This window comes from Pongo pygmaeus, chromosome 18, assembly GCF_028885625.2.
Source record: "Pongo pygmaeus isolate AG05252 chromosome 18, NHGRI_mPonPyg2-v2.0_pri, whole genome shotgun sequence".
NCBI lineage: Eukaryota > Metazoa > Chordata > Mammalia > Primates > Hominidae > Pongo > Pongo pygmaeus.
The window spans coordinates 69,631,143-69,638,168 of NC_072391.2; positions in this window are offsets into that span (position 1 = coordinate 69,631,143).

Genomic DNA, 7,026 nt, shown 5'->3' on the forward strand with positions numbered 1-7,026 from the left:
TAAGGAGGACCTTAAAGCACTGGCACCCAAGGCTGGAGAAGCCTGAGGCTGCAAAGAGTTGGAGGTTTTGTCCAAGCATGACCCCTGTGTTGGCCTTGGGGGCACTGGAGCAGGCAGAAACCACGTGGACCATGTCTGGGAAGCACATTAGGAAATAGATCAAGGAAACTACCTGACAAAGCATTTGGGCAAGAGTGCCCTGGGTGCCAGCCAGATGCAGAGAGGAGTTGAACCATGCACCCTGGTCATAAGGACAGATCTCCAGAAGGAATGGAATTTAAATGGAGCTCTGCTTTTCAGCAGTCAGTGCAAGAAATCAGGGACTTGCATAAACTTGCCAAGCCCCAAAACAAATCCCCTCTCCACTAAAGAGGCACTGGGCTTGTCGTAGGATGTGATCCGCTGGATGCTGGCAGGCTGTTCTTCTGAGAGACTGAGAGATGCTGGAAAACTCAGCATCTCAGTGAATGTTTGAAAGAACAAGGGAGTAAAAGAACATGAAGGTGGGCCAACCTATTCACACACACACATATGTATGTGTGTATAGATATTTGTATATATGTGTTTTTATTTTTAAATGATTCTATCAGGGTCTCAGATAGAGGTGAAATTCTAACCTACTCAGAGTGATTTCTTTTAGGTTCCTAGACCTGGGATCTCCATTTTTTGCTCTGCTGAGGTAGGAAGGCGTCCCTAGATCCATTAAGAACTGCAAATTCAACATCTGTGAGAATGGTTGAAGCTCAAAAGGCTGGCCAGCTTCTCAGATACCCAGTGACTGAAATAACTGGCCAGCTCCTCAAATAGCCAAGGCAGTGCCAAGGTTACTACTCAGGAGAATGTCTTCCATGTGCCTGGGGAAGACAGGAAGTGTTCTGACCCTCTGCCCACAGCTTTGTTCCTGTACCCACCAACTCAAGTGATTAATGGGGTGGCAGGTGGTGCAGCAGCCAGGTGACCTTCACACACTGTAACTCCTTTCGTTTCCTATGGGACACTTTCCAGATGGGGTTTTCAGCACTCAGGAGACCTCTTTGTGGCTGGCAGTAATGCAAGAAGTGTAGTGTTTATCCATTTCCTCTCCTGAAGCCCTGCCCTTTGGAGCCTCGTCCTTGTATTGCTGCCCAGGTATTTCACAAATTCCAGATCATTCCCACACTGTTCCTGCACACACACCGCTATGCCCTGTCCCCTGCTGTTCTCTTGCATGTGACAAGCCACAGTGACTTTATTTCCTACATGTCTAACCATAAGGCTCTTACAGAAATTTTCCCTGGCTGCCAAGACTCATTCAACATCATAGGTGGCCCAGACTAGAGGGTAGGTAACATTGTCATCTCAGAATGTTCTTATGGTGTACTGGGAGCAGAGATCTGTACCTGGAGGAAAAAGAGAAATCCTGAAACATGTTATAGCCAAGTAGGAAACACATAACATCTCTTCCAAGCAAATATAAAACTGTAGTAGACCTCAGTCTGGCTTCTTTATTAGCTAGGATTAAATTTGACTAAGTGACTTAACAGGGATTAAAGCACACAAGGTCCCAGCCTGGGCAACATAGTGAAACCCCATGCCTACAAAAAATACAAAAATTAGCCAGGTGTGGTGGCACACACCTGTAGTCCCAGATACTCTGGAGGCTGAGGTGGGAGGATCACTTGAGCCCAGGAGATTGAGGCTGCAGTGAGCCATGATCATGCCAGTGTACTCCAGCCTGGGTGACAGAGCAAGTGAGACCTTGTCTAAAAAATTTTTTTTTGATTTTTAATTAAAAACACACACACACCCTCATACACAAGGTTCTGTTTTCTCAAGTAAAAGAGGTAGGGAAGTAGGCAGACAGAGCTGGTATTAGTGCCAGCATTAAGCTGTTTCCAGCTTTTGCCTCCATCATCCCTGCAGAGTGACCCTGATCCTTAGGTCTAAAATGGATGCCAGAGCTCCAGCCATCATACCCATATTACAGGCAGCAGCAGACTTTCCAGAAACTTCACACAATACTTTCACATATATGTCATTGAATAGAACTTGGTCACAGGACCACATCCAACTGTACTGGAAATCAGGAAATGTCTTTATGCTGGGAATCCAAACATGGAACCATTGATATGGTTTGGCTGTGTCCCCACCCAAATCTCATCCTGAATTGTAGTTCCCATAATCCCCACGTGTCATGGAAGGGACCCAGTGGAAGGTAATTGAATCAGGGGGCAGTTACCCTCATGCTGTTCTCATGATAGTGAGTTCTCATGAGATCTGATGGTTTTATAAGGGGCTTTTCCCCGACCTTCACTCTGCACTTCTCAATCTGCCGCCGTGTGAAGAAGGACATGTTTGCTTCCCCTTCCACCATGATTGTAAGTTTCCTGAGAACTCCCCAGCAGTGCTGAACTGTGAGTCAATTAAACCTCTTTCCTTTATAAATTACCCAGTCTCAGGTATGTCTTTATTAGCAGCATGAGAACAGACTAAAACAGAGATCTACAAGATAACTGGCCTGATCTCCCGAGAGGTTACTGTTCTAGATTAAAAGAAACTAGCCAGGCGCAGTGGCTCTCGCCTGTAATCCCAGCACTTTGGCAGGCCAAGGTGGGCAGATCACCTGAGGTCAGGAGTTTGAGACCAGCCTGGCCAGCATGGTGAAACCCCGTCTCTACTAAAAATACAAAAAAAATTAGCCGGGTGTGGTGGCAGGCGCCTGTAATCCCAGCTACTCGGGAAGCTGAGGCAGGAGAATTGCTTGAACCCAGGAGGTGGAGGTTGCAGTGAGCAGAGATTGTGCTATTGCACTCCAGCCTGGGCAACAGAGTGAGACTCCCTCTCAAAAAAAATAAATAGGCCGGGTGCGGTGGCTCATGCCTGTAATCCCAGTGCTCTGGGAAGCCAAGGCTTGTGGATCACAAGGTCAGGAGATCAAGACCATACTGGCTAACACAGGGAAACCCCATCTCTACTAAAAAATACAAAAAATTAGCCGGGCGTAGTGGCGGGCGCCTGCAGTCCCAGCTACTCAGGAGGCTAAGGCAGGAGAATGGCGTGAACCCAGGAGGCGGAGCTTGCAGTGAGCCAAGATCGCGCCACTGCACTCCAGCCTGGGCGACAGAGCGAGACTCCATCTCAAAAAATAAAAATAAATAAATAAAATAAATAAAAGAAACTAAAGAGGCATATGGATGAGCCTTGATTGCATATGGAAGATATTTTGGGTACAACAGGAGAAAGTTGAACATGAACTCAGTGTTAGATGATATTAGCAAATCATGGTTAATTCTCTTATGTGTGATTATAGACTTATGGTTACATAGGAGCATGTACTTAGATAATGCAGGTTACAAAGTACTTAGGAGTGAATCAAAATACACAATAAAAATACGTTAAAAGATTGGCAGAGCCAACAGGGAAAACATAGGAAGAATTACTGAGTGTAGGTGGAAGGAGTATGGATATCTATTATACTATTCTTTCAGATTTTCTGTATATCTAAATTTTCTTTTTTTTTGAGACAGAGTCTTGCTCTGTCACCCAGGCTGGAGTGCAGTGGCACAATCCTGGCTCACTGTATCCTCTGCCTCCCAGGTTCAAGCAATTCTCTTGCCTCAGCCTCCTGAGTAGCTGGGACTACAGGCATGCGCCACCATGCTTGGCTGATATTTGTTTTTTTAGTAGAGACAGGGTTCCCCATGTTGCCTAGGCTGGTCTAGAACTCCTGGCCTCAAGTGATCAGCCCATCTTGGCCTCCCAAAGTGCTGGGATTACAGGCATGAGCCACCATGCCCAGCCTAAAATTCCTTATAATACAAATTACAGGAGGGTAATTATCTATTTGGGCTGACTGTTCCTCAGCTTTCTTATGTGAGGCTGATGGCCTTCTGGTGAAAATGAGTGAGGTTCCTGTCAGTATTCTGGAACCAGTCAACACAAAGGGTCTGAGGAGTGGGTTGAAGCCCATGGTCTCAGCCAAGATGGATCTCAGAGCTTGTGGATGTGGGGAGAGAAAGCTGCCCTCCAGCCTCAGCTTCTCCGATCGTCTTCTGTCATCACCCAGCACTGCTGCAAGGATCCACAACTCTCATCACCTATTTGAGATAACAACATGGCAGAAGATATAAAATGAATCTAAGACATCTTATATAGTGGAGACATCAGTACTCTTGTCAGGACATGACTGGGTGGAGTAGAACAAATGCCAGACTTGAGATTAGGGGAATTTGTTGCCCCCTCCACCATTTCTGCCCATATCACCTTGGAGCAGGTGCTTAATCTGTTTCCTCGCCTGTAAAACGGGGATTGTAATTGCCACCCTCACCTACTTCACAGAGCTGTCTGAGGCTCAAATAAGATAATGTGTGTGATTTCTGGAAAATGTGCAGGACCATTTGGAAGAAAACCTTCTTGTCCCTGAACTACTGCTTCATCCTGTTAGGCTCTGATACAATTATCCACAGACCCCAGAACCAGGTGAATTTTTTCAAAACCCTGCTTATGGTGGTTGAAAAATATCTCCACAAATTATTGGACATTCCTCCCTTCAAAAGTGGAAGCCCTTCTCTTGAGTGGTGGGCTGGACTAAATGACCTGCTTCTAACATAGGGTTGCCAGAGAAAATATATGATACCCAATGAAATTTGAGTTCAGATAAACAACAAATAAATTTTAGAATAAGTATGTCCGGAATACTGCATGGGATAGACGATAGACTTATACTAAAAGTGTATTCATTGTTTATCTCAAATTCAAATTTAACTGGGCATCCTTTTGTTTTAGTTTTGCTTAAACTAGCAACTCTATTCCAATGTGTAGAATGAGGCTGGGCACAGTAGCTCATGCTTGTAATCCTAGCACTTTGGGAGGCCAAGGCTGGAGGATCACTTGAACCCAGGAGTTCAAGACCAGCCTGGGCAACATAGTAAGACCCAATCTCTACAAAAAATACAAAACTTAGGGAGCCCTAGTGGCACGTGCCTGTAGTCCCAGCTACTCAGGAGGCTGAGGTGGGAGGATTGCTTGAGCCTGGGAGGTTGCAGTGAGCCGTGATCATGTCGTTGCACTCCAGCCTGGGTGACAGAGCAAGACCCTGTCTCCATAAATAAAATTAGAATGAATGTGGCATAAGTAATGATGTGTGACTTCCAAGACTAGGTCACAAAGGCACTGAAGCTTCCACCTTGCTCCCTCTTAGATCACTCACACTGGAGGAGCTGGACGCCATGTTGTGAGGACACTCAAGCAGCCCTATGGAGAGGTTCACCTACACTTCCTGCCAACAGCTTGCATTGGGAGGAGATGCTCATACCCTGGGGGCTCCAGTTCTGTTGAATCCTGGCCTCATGGTTTAGGGAAGTTATTTAATCTCAAAGCCCTTGTTTTATCTGTAACTATGGGTATACTAATATCTATTTTCAGGACCCATTTGTGATAATCAGAAATATCAAAAATAATAGCTAACATTTATTAGAAATTTAGAATATGCTAAGCACTATTCTAAGCACTTCACATTTAATCCGTGTAGTAATGCTCTGAGATTGGTGCTGTCCTTATTCCCATTTTACACATTGGGAAACTGAGGCACACAAAATTTACATGATCACCCACAACTAATAAGTACATAATGTGATGGACACATAATATGCATCCTTTTTTTTTTTTTTTTTTGAGACAGAGTCTTGCTCTTGTTGCCCAGGCTGCAGTGCAATGGCCTAATCTCGGCTCACTGCAAACTTCTGCCCCCCAGGTTCAAGTGATTCTCCTGCCTCGGCCTCCCGAGTAGCTGGGATTACAGGCGTGCGCCACCATGAGAAGCTAATTTTTGTATATTTTGTAGAGATGGGGTTTCGCCATGTTGCCCAGGCTAGCCTCAAACTCCTGAGCTCAAGCAGTCCTCCTGCCTTGGCCTCCCAAAGTGCTGGGATTACAGGCTTGAGCCACTGCACCCAGCCTGCATCCTTTTATTTTTTTTGAGACAGAGTCTTGCTCTGTCGCTCAGGCTGGAATGAAGTGGCGCCATCTTGGCTCACTGCAATCTCCACCTCTCAGGTTCAAATGATTCTCCTACCTCAGCCTCCTGAGTTGCTGGGACTACATATAGGTGCGCACCACCACGCCCGGCTAATTTTTGTACTTTTAGTAGAGACGGGGTTTCGCCATGTTGCCCAGGCTGGTCTCAAAATTCTGGCCTCAAGTCATCTGCCCACCTCAGCCTCTCAAAGTGCTGGGATTACAGGTGTGAGCCACCATGAGCGGCCAATATTTATCTTTTTAAAAGTTGCTGTTGTGGCTGGGCGCAGTGGCTCACACCTGTAATCTCAGCACTTTGGGAGGCTGAGGTGGCAGATCACTTCAGGTCAGGAGTTTGAGACCAGCCTGGCCAACATGGTGAAACCCCATCTCTACTAAAAATACAAAAAATTAGCTGGGCGTGGTGGCAAGCACCTGTAATCCTAAATACTCTGGAGGCTGAGGTGGGAGAATCGCTGGAACTCGGGAGGCGGAGGTTGCAGTGAGCTGAGATCACGCCACTGCCTGCACTCCAGCCTGGGAAACAGAGTGAGACTCTGTCTCAAAAAAAATTAATTAATTAATTAATTTTTAAAAAATTTGCTGTTAGCATATCATTGAACCCTCCAAACCACTGTTTTTACAGTTGAGAAAACAGGGCCTCAGGGAGGTTAGGTAAATCTTACAAGGTTAACTCCAATGTCTATACTTCCACCCTATACCCAGTGAGTCTGGGGTCAATAGCACACCCCCTGGTGCCCTCCTGCCCCACCCCTGGATGGAATGGGCCATTTTCCTGATATACCCCTAAGTCCTCTGCCAGTGCTCCTGGTTCATGGACATTACTAATCACTACCAAGGATTGGTATTGTCAAATTTTGCCCCCAGACAAGATCAACCTGAGAGATGCATCTAAATTAAACTATGCACACAATTAGAACAAAGAGGAGTCTGGACTTCTCAAAAATACTAAGAGGCTTTCCTTTAATCAGCATTTTTGAAAGCTCCAAACGCAATTGGCAGTCTCTCTAA